The 24,534-nt window shown below is 44.9% G+C and overlaps 1 pseudogene; it reads left to right on the forward strand.

The window, feature by feature from the left end:
- Positions 1-19,850: 19,850 nt before the first annotated feature.
- On the forward strand, positions 19,851-21,302 carry LOC136129700 (ferritin light chain pseudogene; annotated as a pseudogene).
- Positions 21,303-24,534: the final 3,232 nt, after the last annotated feature.

The following is a 24,534-nucleotide window of genomic DNA, read 5'->3' on the forward strand; positions in this document are numbered from 1 at the left end:
CCCACGTGCTGCAACTACTGAAGCCCGCGTGCCTAGAGCCTGTGCTCCGCAACAAGAGAAGCTACCGCAATGAGAAGCCTGCGCATGGCAACGAAGAGTAGCCCCTGCTCGCAGCAACTAGAGAAAACCCACGCACAGCACCGAAGACCCAACATAACCAAAATAAATAAATAAATAAATATGAAAAGGAGCTGTATTATCATTTGTCAGTTAACGGATTATGCAAAGTCTTATCCAATCAGGATTGTGGGGGGAAATGCCTTAGTCTCAGCTGATCAAAATAATAACATCAATCAATAGTAACTTATGTGATAGTCAAGATGCCCATTCTTCCCCAGGAGAAGTAGATAAGCAGCTCCCGTGTACATAGACCAACACTACCTTCCAAGCTGAACTCAAAGGTAGGGTCTTCCCTGTGTGCTGTACACCTCATAACACTTCTCAACCCCATTCAATACTGTAGTCTGCATCTCCTAAGAAAGGAGATATTCTTCTACTTAACCACAATACTATTATCACATCCAAGGGCACTAACATTTACTTAATAGCTGTCATCTAGTATATAATCTACACTTACATTTCTCCCATTGTTCCCCAACTACTTTTTATACGGTGTTTTCTTCCCCTGATCATCTAGAATCCCATGAAGGTTCACATGTTACATGTGATTATTCTGACTTCTTCTTTTTTTTTTTGTTTTTTTGCGGTACACGGGCCTCTCACTGCCGTGGTCTCTCCTGTTGCCAAGCACAGGTTCCGGACGCGCAGGCTCAGCGGCCATGGCTCACAGGCCCAGCCGCTCCGCGGCATGTGGGATCTTCCCGGACCGGGGCACGAACCCGTGTCCCCTGCATCGGCAGGCAGACTCTCAACCACTGGTCCACCAGGGAAGCCCTGACTTATTCTTTAAAAAAAAAATTTTTTTGGCTGCGTTGGGTCTTCGTTGCTGCACGCGGGCTTTCTCTAGTTGCGGCAAGCGGGGGCTACTCTTCGTTGCGGTGTGTGGGCTTCTCATTGCCATGGCTTCTCTCGTTGCAGAGCATGGGCTCTAGGCACATGGGCTTCAGTAGTTGTGGCTCGTGGGCTTAGCTGCTCCATGTCATGTGGGATCTTCCCAGACCAGGGATTGAACCCGTGTCGCCTGCATTGGCAGGTGGATTCTTAACCACTGTGCCACCAGGGAAGTCCCATATTCTGATTTATTCTTTTTTTTTTGTGGTATGCGGGCCTCTCACTGTTGTGGCCTCTCCCGTTGCGGAGCACAGGCTCCAGACGTGCAGGCTCAGCGGCCATGGCTCACGGGCCCAGCCGCTCTGCGGCATGTGGGATCTTCCTGGACTGGGGCACGAACCTGTGCCCCCTGCATCGGCAGGCGGACTCTCAACCACTGTGCCACCAGGGAAGCCCTGATTTATTCTTAAAATCAAAATGAGTTTAAGCAAATTGTTTTGCCCATGATTGGGAATCTCTTGATGAACCCCCGTGACTTTTTCTGAGATAGGAGCTCCTTGGGTTTGGAAATAAAAGCATTATTATATTTTGGTGGCAAGAGAAGTGGGCTGAGCCTTAAGCATCCTGGATTCCAGGCCTTGTCCTACAACTAATTATCTGCACAAGTTCAGGTTAGTGACTTTGTCCTTCCGGCCCTCATTTTGTTAACTGGAAAAGCTGTGTGGTATGATAAGAAAAACAAACGAGTTTTAAAGACCCAGTTTCAGTCTTGGTTCTGCACTAATTGTGTGACTTTGAGCGCACCCCCCTGCCTTCCCATTCATTTATGAATTGATTTGAGAAATTTGCTTTGAGTGCTTACCAGGGGGCCATGTGACCATTACAGGTTCAGCCCCTGTCCTCACAGAGCTCAGAATGCCATTCAGGAGGCAGACATGACATACATAGTCATATCAGTGCGTCATTAATTTCAACTCTGGCATGTTAAAACACTGAGATGAGTGCTGTTGACAGAGAGTAACAGGGAGACCTCCTCTAGATGGGGGCCACAGAGGGTGAAGGAAAGGAAGGGGAAAACCCCAGGTAGGCTTCTCACAGGAAGTGACTTTTAAGTTGACACAAGACGAATGAGTGGGTGTTGACCAGGTAAGTTTGGGGGAGTTTTCCCTCTTTGTGAATCAGTTTTTCTTTTTCAGTTTAGAAAAAAGAAAACAGATGTGGCAGAGATTGCTGGGGGTCCCCCAGAAGATGCTCTATCCTTCTTCCTTATCATAGAACCCCAGTGTTACTCATGGTAATGACATTGCCAGCAACCTTAGCACCTTCTCGTGGCATTGTGATGAATTCTGGCAACTGGAATTCTGACCACTTCTGGGATGCATTCTTTTTTTTTTTTTTGCGGTATGCGGGCCTCTCACTGTTGTGGCCTCTCTCGTTGCAGAGCACAGGCTCCGGACACGCAGGCTCAGCGGCCATGGCTCACAGGCCCAGCCGCTCCACGCCATGTGGGATCTTCCCAGACCGGGGCACGAACCCGTGTCCCCGGCATCAGCAGGAGGACTCTCAACCACTGCGCCACCAGGGAAGCCCTGGGATGCATTCTTAAAGGGAGGTGATATACCCCTTCATCTCACCTTCCTCTGCCCTGTGGCTTGTAACAAGGACTTGGTAGTGAGTGTTCTTTGGCTATGTGGGCAGGGCAACACCCAGGGGTAGCGTAGTGGTGACTCGGGCCACCCCACCATTCCTAACTGTCTATAGTTGTGCTTATATCTAAGGGAGAAATAGTCATCTTTTATTTTTGGCCACATCGTGCAGCTTGCGGGACCTTGGTTCTCCAACCAGGGATGGAACCTTGGCCCTCGGCAGTGAAAGCACGGAGTCCTCACCACTGGACCACCAGGGAATTCCCAAAGGGAGAAATAAACTACCATCTTGTTTAAGCCATTTTGGACTAGTTGAAATGGAGCTCTATTATATGAAGTTGAACTTAAATTGTAAGCAATACAGTGTGCCTATCAGAACATTCACATTTTAAAAGAATATAATGTAAAGTAATGCTTATTGCCTACATGCCTCACAGTTGCTTTAAAGCGTCACAGTAATCAGAGTTGAACATCAGACTTCGAGTGTGAAGTGACTAGTCTCTAAAAGATTAGGACCTGGGACTTCCCTGGGGGTCCAGTGGAAGGCTCCGCACTTCTACTGCAGGGGACACGGGTTCGATCCCTGGTTGGTGAACTAAGATCCCGTATGCTGTGTGGTACGGCCGAACGAAGAAAAAAGGATTAGGACCAGACTCTCCTTTGCTATGATTGCACCTTCATCAACGTATTTGGGGGCATCCATCCCTCACCTGGTGAAAGGTCAGTTCATATTGCTGACTTTTTGTATTGCTCTATGACATCTAAGGTCACTTCAAAACCCACCTCCATTGACTGAGCCATGTTGCAGGATTTCTGGCCCAGAGCTCTCGCTTGATAACACCGTGGGGTCTGTGAACCATGTTACAAGGCAACAACTGAAGTGACCTTGGCTGTGCATCCTGCCCCGCCCCTTACAGGACACTACCCCCCCTACGCCCCGCCGACCAAATCTTCATTAGATGAACGACTTTTGTTGAGAAATCATTCTGGTGATTCTTCATTTTTACTATTATTTCACACTACATACCAAAGCATCAACATGCATACCAGAAAAGTTAAACACACTGAAGAACACACAGGCATGACTCACGGATCCTCTTGTGAGCAGCTTGTCCATTCATGGTGGCAGTGTTTATCAGCATTGTGAGAAATACCCAAATGTCACCCGAGTGTTAAACGGACCCACACGCACACGCACACGCACGCACACACACACAGCATGCCATCTATTTCTCTGAAGTGTAACTGGGTTCACAGGGGACTAAGGCTCTTCATAGAAATGAATAGATTACGTATTGCATTGTCATAAAATCATTCTTAGCTGCGTGGGGCCCCAAGCTTACCTGGTACGATTTTCATTACAGCTCAAGGGATTCATCCTGTGTTAGGGAAAAGCAAGATGGAGAGTTGAATGCAGAATCTCATAAATGGATCTGTGCTCTGGCTTAGTTGATTCTGAAAAGAATCAGTCAAATAAAAGCAGGGCATTAGATAATATTATTTTAAGCAAAAGATTTCATGAAATAACATCAATCCATTGACCATAAATAGTTGGTCTGTTGAGCGCTCCATTACTATTTATCGAACACTGGTAGAGTGAGGGGGCCTGTTGTCAGGGAAACAGAAGAGTGGGGTCACCACAATGCCTAAACATCTTCTAGTGGTCATTTCCAGTAGGGCCCAAAGTCTTTCCTGTAAAAACATTGTTTTTGAATATTTGCTTAAAATTACATTAAAGTAGACACTTTAAGAATAGCAACGAAAAGAGGGATTTGATCTCAGTTCTGCTTGTAACCCCCGTTGCCCGTTCCCCACGGTATGCAAGGCCCTTACAGTCTAGTGCCTGGCTCTCGCTGTGGCCCTGTATCTCACCACCCCCCTCCGCTCTCTAATCTTCAGCTGAACTTAACAACAGCTCTCTGTGCCTTTCCACCAGTCACTGGCTCTTCTTGGAGTGCTTCTGTTTGTTTGGTTTTTTTTGCCTTAACACCTTCTCATTCTTCAAAACTGAACATAGTATATACCCCAAAGAATTGAAAGCAGGGTCTTGAAGAAGTATTTATCCACCCATGTTCATGGTAGCATTATGCATAATAGTCAAAGGTGGAAGCAACCCAAGTGCCCATTGACGGATGAATGGATAAAACAAAATATGGTCTATACAATTGTCCCTCAGCGTCCACTGGGGATTGGTTCCAGGAGCACCCCTGACCCCCACCAATACAATACCAAAATCCTCTGATGCTCTAGTTTCTTAAATTGGCATAGTATTTGCATATGACCTATGTACAGCCTCCCGTATACTTTAAATCATCTCTGGATTACTTATAATACCTAATACAATGTACATGCTATATAAATAGTTACTGTTGCACAGCAAATTCAAGTTCTGCTTTTTGGAACTTTCTGGAAATTAAAAGAATTTTCTTTCACTCCACAGTTGGTTGGACCCTCAGATGCAGAATTCATGGATACAGAGGGCCGACTGTACGTATAATGAAATGTTATTCAGCCTTAAAAAAGAAGGAAAATTTGACGTATACTACAACACAGATGAGTCTTGAGGACATTATGCTAAGTGAAATTAGCCAATCACAAAAGGGCAAATATTAATACTATACGATGCCGTTCACCTGAAGAGGTTAGAGTAGTCACATTATACTGACAGAAAGGAGAATGGTGGTTGTCTCAGGCTAGGGAGAGGGCGGACAGGCTGTTAGTGTTTAATGGGTACTGAGTTTCAGCTTGGGAAGATGGAAAAAGTTCTGGAGATGGATGGTGGTGATGGTGGCACAATGATGTGAGTGTATGTCATGCCGCTGAACTAAACACTGAAAATGGTAACTTTTACATTGTGTTTGTTTTACCACAAGTAAAATAAATTAATTCAAAAAGACTTAATACAGACACATCTGACCCCCTCAGTCTGGGATGGGTGTTCCTCCTACTTGACCCCAGAGCACACAATACTATTTATTTATTTATTTTTGGCTGCATTGGGTCTTAGCTGCAGCACGCAGGATCTTTATTTGCAGTGTGCGGACTCTTAGTTGTGACGCGTGGGCTTAGTTACCCCGTGGCATGTGGGATCTTAGTTCCCAGGGATCGAACCCGAGTTCCCTGCACTGGAAGGCGGATTCTTAACCACTGGACCACCAGGGAAGTCCCTCATGATACTATTTTTATTATTAAACCATGTCATGCTTTTTCTATATTGTAGGGATGTAAGATATCAATAATGTAAAACCTTTACCATCTTACCCATGTAGTTATTGTTCAGTAAACAGCAGTTATTATAACATTTACCAATTGGATTATAACCTGTCTTACTAGTCTGTCTTTTTAGATCATAAAACCCTTGAAGACAGGAGCTGTCTCTTTAATCTGTGTCCCCGAAGACTATAGCAAGATATCTGGCATATCGGTTCATCAAAAAACTAAATGAAGGTGAAACGGATAATTCGTGGAACCCTAGAACCAGAAAGAAACCTTGGAGACTAAGGACAACATTGCATCCACCCTCCCCAAAACTGAGATCATCTACATCTAGTGCACTGCCCAATTCCTGCACATAGTAAGCATTTAATAAATGTTAGTTCTTGCTCCCTTTCCTCTCATTTTACAGAGAAAGGGATTGAGGTCCACAGAGGTGAGGTAATTGGCTCAGTTAAACAGCTTAGTCACGGAAGAGACAAGCGCCACATCTTCTGGTCCACCGAATCTTTTTCTATAACATGGGAAACGTGGGAGGTGGGAATGACCCTTGACCTCAACAGTAATAGGTTCACAAGTAACTTTTTATTACGGGAAGATTCAAACGTACAGAAAAGTAGGGAGGATAGCATTATGAGCCCTATGTGCCCATGACTCAGCTCCAACAACTGTCAACGCTTTGTCACTCTTTTTGCATATATAGCCCTCTACGTCTCACCTCTCCCCTCCCCTCCAGAGTATTTAAGGCTAATCCTAAACATCTTATCTAATTCTAACTGTATTTTTCATGGAACTCTTTTTTTTTTTTTTTTTTTTTTGTGGTACGCGGGCCTCTCACTGTTGTGGCCTCTCCTTTTGCGGAACACAGGCTCCGGATGTGCAGGCTCAGCGGCCATGGCTCACGGGCCCAGCCGCGGCATATGTGGGATCTTCCTGGACTGGGGCACGAACCTGTGTCCCCTGCATCGGCAGGCGGACTCTCAACCACTGCGCCACCAGGGAAGCCCCATGGAACTCTTTTTCATGTGTTTCATCTCTAGAAAGGGTCAACTCAGTTGGAAAAGATTTCCATGAGGGAAAAAAACCTCAATTCTTCTACTAAAAGATACTGGAAATCAGCTTCTCAAAACACCCATGACACTTGCAGACCTTTAGAATCTTGACAAAGTATGCACCTCAAAACAGAAGTAACCTCCGATTTGCCTTAGTCTCTAGAGATCTTCCAATTCATATAATCTGCTGAGTGTTCCTGTCTTTGTGCTATCATTCCCAACCTGTATGAATCATCCTCTGTACCCATCCCCAGTAGCAACTTCTGTGCTTTCCTGTTTTTTTTTTAATAGTTTGTATTATTATTTTTAAATTTTATTTATTTATTTTTGGCTGCATTGGGTCTCCATTGCTGTGCACGGGCTTTCTCTAGCTGCAGCGAGCGGGGCCTACTCTTCATTGCGCTGCGTGGGCTTCTCGTTGCGGCAGCTTCTCTTGTGGTGGAGCATGGGCTCTAGGTACGCGGGATTCAGTAGTTGTGGCTCGCGGGCTCTAGAGCGCAGGCTCAGTAGTTGTGGCGCATGGGCTTAGTTGCTCCGTGGCATGTGGGATCTTCCTGGACCAAGGCTCAAACCCGTGTCGCCTGCATTGGCAGGCGGATTCTTAACCACTGCGCCACTAGGGAAGTCCCTGTGCTTTTCTTTGTATAGTTTTACTTCCCCAAATGCCTTCTTCTTTCCAAAATCTATCAGTCCTTCAAGACCCATTTCAGGAACTTAGACCTAAAACCTTTTTTAGATGGTCCCACCCTTGGAATGAGATGGCTTTTACAGTCACAGCATAGTCTTAACTATTATTTAATTGTTTCACTTCTATCAGTTTTGCCTCCTTAACAAGATTGCAGATTCCCTGATGGCAAGGATTCTGTTAAAACATCTTTTTGGTATTTCCTCTCATTCCTTCTGTCCCCATCCCAAGGCCATTGGCAGTGGAGAGCTCATACTAAATTGGTTACGACAGTGTGTTGATTAATCTTTGCACACTCATATTTTGATAATATAGTCGAATCTATGCAGTGATCTTGCCTGAAACATCAAATTTGCATCTGATCTGCTCCTTTTTTTTTAACATCTTTATTGGAGTATAATTGGTTTACAATGGTGTGTTAGTTTCTGCTTTATAACAAAGTGAATCAGTTATACATATACATATATCCCCATATCTCTTCCCTCTTGCATCTCCCTCCCTCCCACCCTCCATAGCCCACACCTCTAGGTGGTCACAAAGCACCAAGCTGATCTCCCTGTGCTATGAGGCTGCTTCCCACTAGCTATCTATTTTACATTGGGTAGTATCTATCTATGTCCATGCCACTCTCTGATCTGCTCTCTTGATCCAACTTCCAGTTTTCAAGAAAACAGAACAGAGGACATCACAGGGATGCAAACTGAAAAATCTGCATTGTGGGAAACTTTCTAGGAAAAGTTCCTTCAATACGTAAATTGCAGTGGGAAAAAAAGAAAAAAAAACAGTTGGAGGGACAACAGATAAGAACTGACAAACAAGCACAATCTGTGAACCTTGTGTGGATTCTGATCTAAGCAAACAAACTGAACAAACATATGACATTTATGAAATAATTAAATGCTTAATGGATAGCTTATGATGTGAAGGGCTTTATTTTTAATTTACTATTTGAAAAAAAAATGGTGGTGAAATATATAAACAATATAAAATTTACTATTTTTCAGTTCATTATCCAGTTCAGTGGTGTTGAGTACGTTCACATTGCTGTGCTACCTTCGCCTCCATCCATCCACAGAGCTCTTTTCCTCTTGCAGAATTGCAACTGCACCCCATTCCCACCTCCCCTCAACCCCTGGCCACCACCATTCCACTTTTGTCTACGAATTTACTACTCTAAGAACCTCATGTAAGTGAATTACTCAGAATTTGTCCTTTTGTGACTGGCTTGTTTCACTTGGCACAGCGTCCTCAAGGTTCATCTATGTTGTAGCACGTGTCAAAAGGGGTTTTCTTTTTTTTAGAGGCAGTAATTGTTTTGTGTTTTGTTAAAAAAAAAAAAAGAGTCCTTATCTTTTAGAGATACACACTGAAATACTTATGGATGAAGTGATAGGCAGTCTGGGATTTGTTCCAACACAACCTGGTGGGGGACTTGCTGGGGGTACAGCGGAAATAAAATTAGCTGTAAGTTATTAATTGTTGCAGCTGGGTGATAGGTACATAGGGGACCATTATGTCTATTTTAATCTATGTTTGACATTTTTTATAATAAATTGGTTTTTTAAAAGTAGTATCTAGAAGGGAACGTGTGGATCATTTAACACTTCTGGCCCTCTGTGCCTCTTTCTCAGTGAGGACATTTGTGGTCCAGGCGGGTGATGGCGTCTGTTCTCCGTCGGGCCAGGACTGGAGCCTGTGCACCACTGCTTACAGGGCACTCTGTGCCCAGTGACACACTGCAAAGGGTGCATGTAAATCAGGCATCTCTTAGCGACTCCTGCTGATAGATTGATCTGGCTACACTGTTAGAATCTGGGTAGGTGTTTAGAATCCAGACACAGAGTCAAGGGATTTGTCCTCGTGCTTGTTCCTTGCGTGCACGGATTTATTCAGCATTACCCGGCCGGCCCTTAGGCCTAGAGGGGCCTGTACTGGGGAATGAGAGGAGACCCTCCTGGTGAGCCCCATCTTGGGCTTGTCAACTGTCAGGGGGCCTTCAGCCCAGAGTAGAGGGGAGGGCTGAGGAAAAACAGTCTCATTGTGCTAAGCTGGGTGAGAGGCTGGCTCATCCTGGGGAATAGAAAGTACATTGCTTCCCTCTAGGAGTTGAATTAACTCTTTCGGGCCAGTAGAATTAGCTCAGTAATGACTATCCTGTTGCCTTCGGGTTTTCCCGAATGGAGTTTTTAATGAGCTGCATCCACCCCATGCTACCCATGCCACAATTCAACAGAATTGACTGGTAAACTCAGCCAACAACAGGTTTGACTAATGTCTTTTTCCTGGAATAGCCCGAGTGTTCTTGTGAAGGGATCAGTTGCTGCCTTCAGAACCGAGAAGGCGCAACCTCATTAGACGCTGCGGGTAGACGAGCCCTCTAATCTTCATTCATTTCCAGAGCAGGGATTGTAGTTTCTTGTACCACAGCCCATTCACGGGCCTTTTGTGTTCCTATCAAGTCTTAGTTCCTTGTTTCCAATTTGCTATATAATTTCTCTTCAGGCTTGTAGCTTCAGAGAAAAGGAGTAACAGTAAGCAAGTTTTAACTGACAGGTTTTGAAACCTGAAAGTTAAACATCTAGACAGGTTAGCAGCTGCATTGAAAACGCTTTAAAGAAGATTGCAGTTGAATTGATTTCCAGCTTTGCAGGTGGCGGTGTTTATAATTGAACGGCTCTGAAATGCGAAGGAAAGGTCTACTATTATTTGCAAAATATCTCATCTCCACATCCACAACCCCCAGCAGCACAGAAGGTTGGAGAAATAGGAAAAATAAGGATTAGTATTTTTTAATTAAAAGCCATCTTGGGAGGTTTTAAGGACTTCTCCCCACTTTCTTTTAAGCCGAAAAGTAGTGATGTTGCCTGCAACTGGCCTTTTAAAGAAAAGACAAGAGAATTGATACCTAAGTAGGTTGGACAGTGGCTCCATTTGAAAGATAAATTTGCTCTGTGAGACAGAGTGTCTTCAGTACCTTGGAAGAGATAATTAAACCAAATATTAGCCTGGAGTCTTGAAAGGGTTAACTCATCTCTCAAGGCCACTCAGTTTACTTCTAGAGAACACATGTTCCCCTCAGCCACTTCCCCCACACCCCAGGATGGAGCCCTTTGTTCCCTGGTCCTCTGCTGAGCTGGGGCTGTGCAGCTGGACTCCCCAAAGAATTAAGCACCTTCAGTGTCAAGCTCTCCTTGCGCAGTTACCCCAAGGAGTCTACAGTCTGTTGGATGCTAGCACACAGATTTGTCCTTTGTGGCTGCTGTGTTAGTTAACTCAATAAAACAATCCATGCTTACAGCCGGGAGTGCATCTGCTGTTCCTCAGGGCATCAACTTTGGAGTTAGGCACTCTTGGGTTTGGATCCTGACCCTAACCTTTACTAGCTGGGTGACATAATTTAGAACTCTAAACTTGAGTTCTCTCTCTATAAAATGGGTTTGAGGGCTTCCCTGGTGGCGCAGTGGTTGAGAGTCTGCCTGCTAATGCAGGGGACACGGGTTGGAGCCCTGGTCTGGGAAGATCCCACATACCACGGAGCAACTAGGCCCGTGAGCCACAACTACTGAGCCTGCACGTCTGGAGCCTGTGCTCCGCAACAAGAAAGGCCGCGATAGTGAGAGGCCCGTGCACTGCGATGAAGAGTGGCCCCCGCTTGCCACAACTAGAGAAAGCCCTCGCACAGAAACGAAGACCCAAAACAGCAAAAATAAATAAATTAATTAATAAACTGAAGGTGCCCTGTAGGCACAGACTATTAAAAAAAAAAAAAATGGGTTTGATGGGGAGCATCTATGGAGGGAGACACAGTGAGTACTGTCACTCAGGGCCCGGTTCGGGGTGAGTTCTCAATCCTTGTTAGCTTTTGTTACTATTGTTATTATTACAAAGTCCTTACCCGCTGGGCCCTGCCTCCTTCTCCCTCTGATGCAGTTCTCCGTAACTTCTCTGTGAGGTCTCTACAGGTTCTCCGCCTACAGCGTTTCCAGCACAGCTTGTGGGTGCGTTTGTTATAGCCCTTTACCATATTGTATTGAAACTGCTTGTTTACCCCACCTTGCTTGTGGTTGTAGGCATTACAGTAACGTACGTATGTGTCTGGCACAGGGTAGGCAATCAGTGAAGTGTAACTTCGTTTTACTTATTAAGTGTCTGGCTCACTAGACACAGTTTTATTCAACAAATGCTCACTGAATGTCTACTGTAAGCAGGGATCTCATGGAACCCTTACAGCAATCCTAGGAAGTTGAGGAACTTCCCTGGTGGTCCAGTGGTAAAAAATCTGCCTTACAATGAAGGGGACGCTGGTTCGATCCTGGGCAGGGAGCTAAGATCCCACATGTCCATGCACCACAACTACTGAGCTCGAGCGCCTCAACTAGAGAGCCTTCGAGCTGCAAACTACAGAGCCCATGTGCCCTGGAGCCACAACTACAGAGAGAAAACCTGCATGCCACAACTAGAGAGAGGCCCACGTACCACAACTAAGATCCAATGCAGCCAAAAAAAAAAAAAAGCCTAGGAAGTTGATACTATTATCTTCCCTGTTTCACAGCAGAGGAGGTGGTGGCTTGGAGTGGTCAAGTCAGCTACCCAAAGCCAACTAGAAGGGAATAGGGCTGGGATTCAAACAGAAGATGGTGAGAGCTGGGACCATATGTTCTCTATCTTTGCATTCTCAGAAGCTAGCACAGGACTTCCCTGGTGGTGCAGTGATTAAGAATCTGCCTGCCAGTGCAGGGGCCAGGGGTTCGAGCCCTGGTCGGGGAAGATCCCACATGCTGTGGAGCAACTAAGCCCGTGAGCCACAACTACTGAGCCCGCGCGCCTAGAGCCCGTGCTCTGCAACGAAGAGAAGCCACCGCAATGAGAAACCTGCGCGCCGCAAGGAAGACGCCCCGCAACTAGAGAAAGCCCGCCCGCAGCAATGAAAATCCAACACGGCCAAAAATAAATAAATAAATAAACAAACAAACATATAAAAAAAGAAGCTAGCACAACTCCTAACACCTGGTCAATGCACTGTAAATACTGAGTGGATGAATTGGAGTCAACTGTCACTCTTTGGCCTACCGAGCTAGAGAGGATGCCAGTGAGTCTTACTTAGTTCAGCTCTCTGGGCTGGTCATTTGGCTGTTTGTTCTCAGATCCAGGCCTCATAATTCCTCTGATCTGCTCTGGACCTTGCACAAAGGGCTGATCTGCAGAGGCATTTCCCAGACTCCCTTGCCAACTGGCTTCCAACTCAGTTCAGCCAATGCGAGGCTGCCCGGCGGGGAGCCGTAGGGGGTGCAGCTTCGGCCAAAGATGCTGCCTAAAACAGAAATGAAGGGGGAAAGTTCTCTGACTTCTCCTTTCCTCCTGCTCCCCAGTCTCCATCCAGTGCCCCCACTGACTGAAAGGGGCTGGATGCCAGGGGCAAGGGGGCCTGAGAGGTGGAGTTTGGGCGGGTCAGTCCCCCTGTGATGCAGAACAGAGAGGTAGTGAATAAAGCTGACAACCACCAGGGAAACTGTCCCTCCTTCTTTCTAGGTGAGAATTTCTTCCAATCAGGAACTTGGCTGAGATACATATAGAAGGTCCTAAGTTGGGAGAGGTTTTTTGGAAAGGGAAAAGGGGTGGGGGGTGGGGAGCACAGACGTTTCTTTGGGTGTTCTATTATTGGCATACATTTTTTATTTGCTGGCTGATTGGGGCTTGTGGAACAATTCAAAATGTAAAAAAGTCAAAGTGGTATGTGTTTTTAACTTTCACGATTAAAAAAAAAATGCCTTTACCTTGTGACAAATGGCCACTTATCCTGAAGATGCTGTATTCAGTTAAGACTCCCGCTAGGGTGGTCATGGGAACATCGTTCATGGATTTGTGGCAGAATGAGACTCATCAATAGGTTGCTTAGTAAATATAGGTTAAAGGATATCCCGTATCTGCCTTAAACCCACAAAGGAATATAAATTTGCAGCAAGAGATCAAAACTGTAATGAAGGTAGCAGAAGATGGCTTTAAAGACAATTCCCTGTTGCAACTTGATGATGAAAATCAGTCTTAACTGTGCATTTAATTTCTTCTGTGGGTTCAAAGCACATCCTTAAAGTCTCATCGGAAGAAGGTTAATCATGATAGTCTTTGGAGCCTACAAAGCTTCTAAAATTGGGTAGAGTTAGTAAAAGATACTTGTGTGAATAAAAACGTTTTGCTTATTTTAAGTGAGGTGTTTCTTTTTTTTTTTAATTTTAATTAATTAATTTATTTGTTTATTTTTGGCTGTGTTGGGTCCTTGTTGCTGCACATGGGCTTTCTCTAGTTGCGGCGAGCGGGGGGCTACTCTTTTTTTTTTTTTTTTTTTTTTTGCGGTACGCGGGCCTCTCACTGCTCTCACTGTTGCGGCCTCTCCCACCGCGGAGCACAGGCTCCGGACGCGCAGGCTCAGCAGCCATGGCTCACGGGCCCAGCCGCTCCGTGTCATGTGGGATCTTCCCGGACCGGGGCACGAACCCGTGTCTCCTGCATCGGCAGGCGGACTCCCAACCACTGCGCCACCAGGGAAGCCCGGGGGCTACTCTTTGTTGCAGTGCGCAGGCTTCTCATTGCGGTGGCTGCTCTTGTTGAGGAGCACGGGCTCTAGGCGCCCAGGTTTCAGTAGTTGTGGCGCACAGGTTCAGTAGTTGTGGCTCACGGGCTCTAGAGCGCAGGCTCAGTAGTTGGGGCACATGGGCTTAGTTGCTCCGCGGCATGTGGGATCTTCCCAGACCAGGGCTCCAACCCGTGTCCCCTGCATTGGCAGGTGGATTCTTAACCACTGTGCCACCAGGGAAGCCCGAGGTGTTTCTTTAAAAAAAAAAAAAAGAAGAAGAAGAACCTGATAAAATACCATCTTTGTAGAAATCCCTGAAGAAACTAATATGGGAAAAAATATGGGATTAGTGAGTACAAAGCATTCATTTGTAAAAAATACCTTTCTTACTCTCCACAAAACCCATGTTTCCATAGGAAAATTCTGTGTGAGTAAGGAAAGGAATCATTTTATATAAAAAGGAAATAAAGGGGCTTCCCTGGTGGCACAGTGGTTGAGAGTCCGCCTGCTGATGGAGGGGACACGGGTTTGTGCCCCGGTCCAGGAAGATCCCACATGCCGCGGAGCGGCTAGGTCCGTGAGCCATGGCCGCTGAGCCTGCGCGTCTGGAGCCTGTGCTCTGCAACGGGAGAGGCCACACAGTGAGAGGCCCACGTACCGTGCGAAAAAAAAAAAGGAAATATAAAAGGAAGAGCCACAACAAAACTCCTTCCTTGATGAGGTGGCCAAGACCTATTTAATGCAGGACAACATTTCAGAGGCCCATGGCAGGTCCATAAAACTTGTGCCCTCTTTCCTTTCTTTTTTCTCAGTGATTTTACTTTTTGGCCTTCTCTGTGTCTTCCAAGATTAGCTTAAATTCTCAAATAGGCCATACTTTATGATGTTTACCTTTGATTCCACATACAACCCTGGTCCCACATCTTCTGTTCTTGCTTCCTCCTTATTTCTCTCCAGCTCTAAGTCTGAGGTTCTTTTTTTTTTTTAACTATTTATTTATTTTATTATTTATTTATTTATCTAGGCTGCACCAGGTCTTAGTTGTGGCATGCTGAATCTTTTAGTTGTGGCATGCAGACTTCTTGATTGTGGCATGTAGGCTTCTCAGTTGCAGCATGTGGACTCTTAGTTGCAGAATGCACACTCTTAGTCGTGTCACGCGAACTCTTAGTTGCGGCATGCGGGATCTAGTTCCTGGACCAGGGATCGAACCCGGGTCCCCGGCACTGGGAGTGAGGAGTCTTACCCACTGGACCACCAGGGAAGTCCCGAAGCCTGAGGTTCTTACATGTTACTGTGCGTAAGGATCAAATGAGAATTTGGGTTAAAAATTCAGATTCCTGGGCCTTGGTGCCCAGGATTCTCATTTAGTGATTCCGTGTTGAAGTCCAGGAATCTGGAGTTTCACCAAACACCTTAAGTATTTATGCTGTAGGTGTTGAGATATGCTGTCATGTTATTGGATAAGACGTGACCTTTTACCAGGGTATTTTCATTGTATTGAGGGAGGAAGGGATCTTTAATTGTGGACGTAAAGGCATCAGCAATCCGTGTGTCTAGAGAGGTTCTAGGTGGAACACAGCTTCCTGGCAAATCCTGTTGTCAGGCCTGTAGTTTTCTTGCTTTTCTTGCTCTTCCCCCTTTCCCCTGTAGCAGTGGGGGTGAGGAGGGCCCCCAGAGGTCAAAGGGAATCATCTGTCTCTGGTTTGAAATTCAAGGACTTGGAGAGTCCATGACCCTTATTCTTTGGTAGACCACTTTCTAGCTTTGCTAGGTTTTAAAATTTTAAGACAAGCTAAAAAATAATCAAAACCTGTACTCAGAACTTGCCTTACATATAAGAAGTTACTTCTGTAACATGAATGGAGGGGAATGGACTCTGGTTTCAAAGACGGTCCCCCACTATCCGTCAATGCACCTGAAAACCTAACCATTACAAATGATGGCCTTTGGACCCTGGAAAATTGTTAGACCTCAAAAGTCTCGCTATTACAATGCACATACTTCTGGGTCAATATTACCTTAAACTGGAGTCAGTGAGCATTTTGGGGATGGTCTAAGATGACTGGAATTGGGACCAAAAAGAATGCGGAGAGGATAGAAGAAAGAGTTTTGCTGGATGCTGGTTTTGCTTTCAGGTGAGAAAAATGTCAGCTCTTCCCCTTCCTTTTACTCTAATCACTCATACTGTTAGCAAATAAGAAAATTTAAGTTGCAGGAAAAAAAAAAACCCAACCCCCCTGCAAAACAAAACAAAAATACCAAACAAACCAAGTAGGAGTGGCTCTTTGGATGAATTCCAGACAATGGAAATAATTCCTACAACACTGCAAATCAATTCTCCAAACTCTGAATACACTGAGTAGTGGAAATGTCTTTTTACTGTATATGATTTTTGATAATAGCAATATTTAAGAAAGTAACAGTATACTTATGTCTGTATGACATAATACACATTGAAATCATTTAAAAATGTTACTTTAAAATGCTGAAGGTGAGGGCTTCCCTGGTGGCGTAGTGGTTAAGAACCTGCCTGCCGATGCAGGGGACATGGGTTGGAGCCCTGGTCTGGGAAGATCCCACATGCCGCGGAGCAACTAAGCCAGTGAGCCACAACTACTGAGTCTGAGCTCTAGAGCCCGTGAGCCACAACTACTGAGCCCACGTGCCACAACTATTGAGCCCGCGTGCTTAGAGCCCGTGCTCCGCAACAAAGAGAAGCCACCGCAATGAGAAGCCCGTGCACCGCAACGAAGAGTTGCCCCTGCTCGCCGCAACTAGAAAGCCTGTGTGCAGTAACGAAGACCCAACGCAGCTAAAAATAAATTAATTAATTAATTTAAAAAAATGCTGAAGGCGCCTGTTGTAAGTTTGAAACATTAGGTGAAAGTATTCAATATAATTTTAAATTCTGCAATTAGAGAGGGGAAACTGGGGTCAGAGATAAATTAGGAGTATAGGATTAACAGACAGAAACTACTATACATAAAATAGATAAGCAACGAGGATTTACTGTATAGAGCAGGGAACTATATTCAATATCTTGTAATAACCTATAAAGAAAAATAATCTGAGAAAATATGTATAACTGAATCACTTTGCTGTATACCTGAAACTAACACAATATTATAAATCAACTATACTTCAATTAAAAACAAAAGAAAGGGGAAACTTTTAGAAGTATGTATTTGAGTAATGCAAATTGTATTAAATTATGTCTTAAATTATGTCAAACTTTATAAGACTGAAACATGGTCTCTCTCTTTCTTTAAATTGAAGTATAATTGATTTGTCTCCTTTTGAATAATTGTAGAAGTAACTTCTGAGGAGTCGCAGATCAGCCTTCATTTTCCCCTTCATTCCTTTTCCCTCTTGCTTCACCACTTCCTTCAGTCAGTACACTGTCTACAAAAGTTACTCCTAGCAATACGCATACAAAGTTGATTTCTGAGCAGCATTTGCACTATTAAGGGTTCTCTTTTCTGGTGGTGGCTCTGGGGAATCTTATGACCCTGGCAAGTTATCTTTGGATGCCTTGATTGCCCCACGATAAAGTGGAGATAACCATGCCTATTGTTCAAAAAGGATTCATAAGATACCATCTATGAACTTTCCCGAAGTCTGGGATAAGAGCATATTATATGTGCCCTTGTTTCTGTTCTCATTAGCAAGATTGTAGTTATACCTGGGGACTTTAACTTGCCTTAACACCCTCTTCTATGGAGCTATTTTATAAGAAGTGCTTGTTTTTGTCATTTGCTCTAAGACAAGGGGAAGGAAAGTCCCCCCACCCCTCAAAAATAATCAAACTAGGGGCTTCCCTGGTGGTGCAATGGTTGAGAGTCCGCCTGCCGAAGCAGGGGACATGGGTTCTTGCCCCGGTCCGGGAAGATCCCACATGCCGCGGAGCGGCTGGGCCCGTGAGCCATGGCTGCTGAGCCTGCCCGTCCAGAGCCTCTGCTCCGCAGCGGGAGAGGCCACAACGGTGAGAGGCCCGCGTACCTCAAAAAAAAAAAAAAAAAGTCAAACTAAGAACCATCTTATAACAGATTGAAACTTTCTGTTAATGTATTGTAGTTTTCTTCAGCTTTAGTAAAAGTCATTTTCTGAATAGAGTCTCCTGTTTTGATAGTCTAAAACTTTGTGCATCATTTTAAACTCTACTTCCTAGCACTTATTTTAGCTTGAAGCAAAAGTTGCTAAGCTGTGAAGGATTCTAGTAAGATACGGCGTAGCCATCGTAAGCAAGCAATTCTGATTCAGACATTAAGGCTGCAACAGTTTGACCCACACATGTTCTCCCTAATCAGGTAGGTCCCACCGCCACCACCAAGAGGTTGAGGGAGTTTTCTTTCTCGTTGTCTAGGCTCCAAGCAATGGCAATAAGAAGTGCAAACAAGTATTCAGCAGTGGATCTGTTTTTGATACCCTATCCAAGTCACCAAGTGTGTGCATTTGCTTGGAGAATGGCACACTCTGTGGCGGGCCCTTGCACATTTATACTCGTGCAGGGACTTAATGGGAAACATTTGAGTCTGGTTGCAAAGATTCGCTCAGTGTGAAATCTGTTCCTAACACAATGGTCAGATTGAAAGGAGTTTCATTACATGGCTGGGCATTTCTTTTTTCTTTGGGGAATATAAAAGGTGAATGCAATACTTTCCAGTTTAAAGTTACCACAAACTTCATAATCTTAACCTCAAAATCAACTCCAAAATTTATACAGAGAACCAGAGGCCTTGGGCTGGCTGCAACTGCCTGTTTGATCTTGGTTAAGTTCCAAAAAGCCAGGGAGAGTTCAAAGCAAGGCCAGGGGCAAGTCCACACTCTAATCCATGTCCCCTTTTCCTTCCGTCTGTAATCTCCCTCTCCATCCTCCGGTATGAACTACAGTAGATATCCATTTCAATAACCCTAGACACTGTAGATTCTAGAACAATGAGGAACACATCTTTCCTTATTGATACTGACAGACCCTTTGGTCAGAAAATGTCCCTCAACAGATGTTAGAGAATGTGGTTATAAACCAAAAAGGTATCTGTTACAACTTTTAAGGCTGTTTTATTTCTAGCTCTGTAAATTCCACTGGATAAGGTTTAATTTTTTTCACCCCTTTTTCTTCAGAAAGCCCTCTTGAGGGTTTAGGACACAGGAAAGCAGTTATGGCGTAAATAAGATGCTGCCTCTGCTTTTGCATTAGCCACCCCTCCTCCATCTTCCCACAAAGAAAAAGAGAACTGAAAGGACAGTTACGAAGCCGTACCAGTAATAAAGCAAGAACGAGTTCTTCAAATTCATCATTCGAGTTACTGTATTTGGAAATTGAATAATGCCATTTTTTCCAATCTAAGCACGCTGGATGTTATCTCATTAGAATCATACTGTTGGAAGATGGTTTTAGATTATTTTAACTCTGGTTAAAGAATACATCCATTGATATCAAAAAGAATTGAATTGTACCCTGACTTTGAGGCGAATGACTGCCTGAGTACTGACCTAGTCTGAAATTCACTTCCTATCAAATGGGCCACCCGGCATAAGTGACTTCAGCTTAAAATTCCTAATGAGGCCACAAGCATTGGCATAAATACATGAAAGTGGAGATTTAACAATGTACGATAATGTCTTCTTTCCCAAGATTTATTCCCTATAACATAAACACCTATGACAAATAAACAATGAAAGAGAGGAGTGAAAGGGACAGAAATAGTATGCTGACACAGGTGATAGCGATGACGGTTGTGTGTGGCTTTGCTCCCAAGTCACCCAGAGCCCAAGTGAGTCCTCTACCTTCTGAGATAAACATTCCTAATGTCCCACTTTTGCACCCCTGTCCCCCAGTCCTGAGTTTGGGCAGGAGTGGGAAGGAGAGCCGTTCTGTTCATATTTTCCTTGCAGAGCTCCTAAGTACTGCACGAAAATGTGCAGGGCAGAGTGCCAGATGTCTGATAATGTAAAATCAAGGGAAGGCTTGGGTGTCATGGCGTGTATATATATATCCCTCGGAAAATGCAATCTGCCATATCTTTTTCACCCCACATGTTTTGTTTTTGTTTTTTGCAATGTGATGTTGACATTCCTCCATTGAGAAGGTATGTTCCCTACCTTTGAACTTGAGAAAATCTTTGTAACTGCCTCGACAAATACAATGCAGTGGAAGTGACAGTGTTTGACCTCTGAGGCAAGGTCACAAAAGGCCACGTGGCTTGTGTGCGGCTCCCTGTCTCTCAGGACGCTCACCTTGGCAACCCAGACACCACACAGTGAGGAAGCCCTGGCCACTTGGAGAAGCCACTTGCAGGTGTCCCAGTCGCAGCCTTAGCTCAGAGGTGGTCCTAGGCAGGGGGCGGGGGGGAAGGAGGGCTTAGGCTGGCGGGGGTGGGGGTGGTGGAGACGGAGGGGGCCGGAAGTGACTATACTGCTGCTCACTAACTGACCTGAGGAATATTGAGTTTCCGGCAGGTCGCGCGGCAGGCCTGCGGATCTGTCTCTTGCTTCAACAGTGTTTAAAATGAACGTACCAAGGGATGCCCCTTGTTCCAGCCTCCGACCGCCCTCCAGCTTTTTTTTCAGTTGCAACATTTGGAATCAGCCACTCAGCTACCCTCGGCCACTGGAACCAACCAACACCAGTTTTTGAGGTTAACTCCTTATTACCAATCAACCCTGAGCTCCCAGATTCGTCAGAATTTTTCTACCAAGGTAGAGGTCGCCTGGTCAACCTGCATCTGCAGGCCTTCTATACCTACCTCTCTCTGGGCTTCTATTCCGACCACGACGATGGGGCTCTTCAGAGTGTGGGCCACTTTTTCCGTGAATTGGCCAAGGAGAAGCGCCAAGGCACTGAACGTCTCTTGAAAGTACAAAACCAGAGCAGCGACCGTGCCCTCTTCCAGGACGTGCAGAAGCCATCTCAAGATGAGTGGGGTGAAACCCAGGACGCTATGGAAGCCGCCATTCTCATGGAGAAGGACCTGAACCAGGCCCTTTTCAATCTGCATGCCCTGCGCTCTGCCCGCACAGACCCTCACCTCTGAGACTTCCTGGAGAGCGGCTTCCTGTATGAGCAGGTGAAACTCATCAAGAAGATGGGTGACCACCTGACCAACCTCCGCAGGCTGGCTGGTCCTCAGGCTGGGCTGGGCCAGTATCTCTTTGAAAGGCTCACCCTCAGGCGTGACTAGGAGCCTCTGAAACCCAGCGGCCTTTGAGGAGCCCCTGTGGTCAGAAGGCCTGAAGCCTTCTCTGCAGCCACAAGGCAGCTTTTTAACTACCCTGGAGCCCTCCCGCAAGCCTTGGACCAAATGGAAATGAAGCTTTTGGCAGCCAAAAAAAAAAAAAAAAAAGGAATATTGAGTTTCCCATTTGTGCCGGGCAGTGTTGTAGAAGCTGGGCTACAGCTATGAGAAAAACAGACAAAAATAGCCCCCTTCTCAGCTCCTTCTGTAGACTCTGTAAATCTACCTTCCTGAGCCTTCCACAACTGGGAGAACCAAGCTCAGCTTTTATATAATCCTGACCAAGTTTTGTAATTACAGTGAACACATGTCATAGGAATTTTCTTTTTCTTTGAAATAGAGTTCCCCTTTGTTACAGGTGAATAAAAAAGGCCTAGGGAGGTTGACGGTGACTCGCCTTCATACGACTCTTGGGGATGACAGCTAAGTCATCTTCGCTCCTTATGTTTTACTATTTCCATAGAACAACCAGGGTCTGCTTCCCCATAGTTACTTACACAGCAGACACTCCTGTCCAGGAGGCACTTGGGTGGGAAATGGAGAAGATTCCTGCCCCCTTTCCCCACCTCGGCTGGGTGAGGGGCCCCTCCCTGTCGCACAGCACCCTGCATCCCCCCCACCCCCCCACCCCCCTGCGCTGTTCTTTCCGCTCTCAGAGTACTCACTGTGGATGGATGTCCTTTGAGGGTAGGGAGAGTGTGAGCCTCCTTTCTAGATCCACAGTACCTAGTAGAGGTCTAGGTGCAGAATAAGTGAACAGTGAAAGTTTGGGGAATATAGAATGAATGAACACGTGCCTGGGTGGCACCACCCCTGACTCCATTCGCCGTTAGTACCCTGTGCTACGTTTTCTTGGCCGCCCCTGCTCTGGGAAATAGGGAAATGCAGGAACTAGCTCCTCCTTCAGGGAAAGGTTTGCTGCTCAGCTGCAGGGAGTGTGGTCAGAAGAAAGCCCTCGGCTGTCAGCTCTTCCAGAGTCTGCTTTATCTGCAGAGAGCCACCTTGCACAAGGTCATGCCACATTCTGGATCCCATGACTTAATAGAAAGGATATAAAGTAGCTATTTTGGCCCAATGGGGGACAACTCAGATGGGTACTATGTTACTCTAAAACTCCCTGCCTTGTAAACTGAAACTTTATTTGGCCCCCTCTGCCCATTCCTTCTTCCCATCTTCCTTTCATAGGTGCTGGTCCTAAAATAAACATTTTATACCCCAGACTCCATCGCAGCATCTGCCTCTGGGGGACCCAACCTGCAATGACTTTCTCTTGCCTTTGGTTCCTTCGTAAGACTCTTTACCTTTGGTCAACTTGGCTATTCACCGAGTTAGCTTAACAATGTTTGTTTTGTGAAGGTGTTAAAGTATTCAATTCTGATTATGGCTCAGGAGACAACTGACAGCTCCAGAGGAAGGCTGGGTTTAATATCCAAGGAGTGCTCACTTGGAAGGGTTGGTAATGCCTTTCTCATTGCTGCTTAGAAACATATATTCGGCTGAAATTAGACATTTTTATGAAATCGCTGCATCAACTGATAATACACAGGCTGTAGATTTTCTTTTTTTCTTGTTTAGCTTCAGCTGACAGATACCAGTTTCACACCAAAGATTCCCTGCCCTCTGGAATTTTGCTCCCTCAGGTCCTAGGTGCCTTTGTACCTCTCTGATGCCCTCAAACAGACTCTTCTTCCCCATCTCCATTTTCTTCAATTGTTCTTAGGGGGAGTGTTAGTCTGTTACAAATTAATCTGCCACAGCTAGAGGCAGAATTGTCCAGGATCACCTTCCTTTCAACCCCTTAATCTTAACTAACAGAAGTGATTTGAAAGAGTAGATGTTATCTTTTGTAGAGAAGAGGAACTAAGATCAAAAGGTTTTTAGAGGAAAAAAATGTAAGATTGAGCAGGTTCTGGAGAAGCATGTGTTGCTTTTTCAATCAGAATTGTATTCCTTAGATTCATCCTTTTTTTTAAAAAAAATTATTTGTTTATTTATTTGGCTGTGCCCGATCTTAGATGTGGCACACAGGATCTTCGTTGTGGTGTGCGGGATCTCTTTTTTTTTTAGTTGCGGCATGCGGGATCTTAGTTGCGCATGCGGGATTGAACCCAGGCCCCCTGCATTGGGAGCTCGGAGTCCTCCCCTCTGGACCACCAGGGAACTCCCCCTTAGATTCATCCTTAATTAGGAAAATGTGACTTTCATTTACCCATAAACACATTCAAGTTTCAGTTCTTCCTGGTATTAGTTTTTGTTTCCTTATGTTAGTTTTCTCAATTCTACCACTTTAATTGTACTTAACAGAGAGTTACCATAAGTTAAATTTTTGAGTTAAACTCACTCCTTTGTTCTGAAAAAACTTTAAATCTCAAGTTAACTCTCAATTATTTACAGTAAAATGTAAGGGGAATTAGTATTCATAATTCAAATGAATGAATAATTGAAAAATTTTATCTTTGGCTTCAGATGCAGGTCATAGTTTGCTTGTTAAAGATTCATCTTCCGGGTAATATTTTACTTAAACAAATATATTGACTTTTAAATCTATCTTTCTTGGCTAAGCAACCTTTCCTTTTTATCCGTGTGTGTCAGAGTTAGCATGTACTTTTAAGATTTTGTACATCCTTCATCAGTTGTATGGCATTCCATTGTCTTCTATAAGGTACTCCACAACAATTATTAGGGTAATTGGAGTCCTTTGTAAATAATGATGTTTTCGGCCGTGCATACAGTTAAATTTTCTTTACCTCCTTTCTGTCTATAATAGATAATAACAATACTTTGAGTCTCCATTGTGTTTGTTTCATATTCAAGGAATAGAAAAGATTCTACAGTCACAGTGCCAAACCCCTGATGGCTAGTTGGTGAAGATCTCTACTATCTAGGTAGAGATGAGGCAATGCTCAGAGGGGAGGAAAAACCAAACAAAGGAAGAGAAAGCCTCTCTGAACAGATTAGAGCAAAATTCAGGTCTATTGACAAATGCTGCTGGAAGAATGACCTTCCCCCCAAGCACCTGCTGGGATTCTGTGCCTTTGAGAAGAATTTGGAACAAAAGCGATTCAGTTAGGTGTTCAAGAGAACACTTTACCTGGTCAACCAAGGCAGCCTTGCTCCACTGGATCTGACTCTTGCCAAGACCTTTATTTTCTTAATCTGAAGACACTATGATTTTCTG

The sequence above is a fragment of the Phocoena phocoena genome, chromosome 10, assembly GCF_963924675.1.
Source record: "Phocoena phocoena chromosome 10, mPhoPho1.1, whole genome shotgun sequence".
Classification (NCBI taxonomy): Eukaryota; Metazoa; Chordata; class Mammalia; order Artiodactyla; family Phocoenidae; genus Phocoena; species Phocoena phocoena.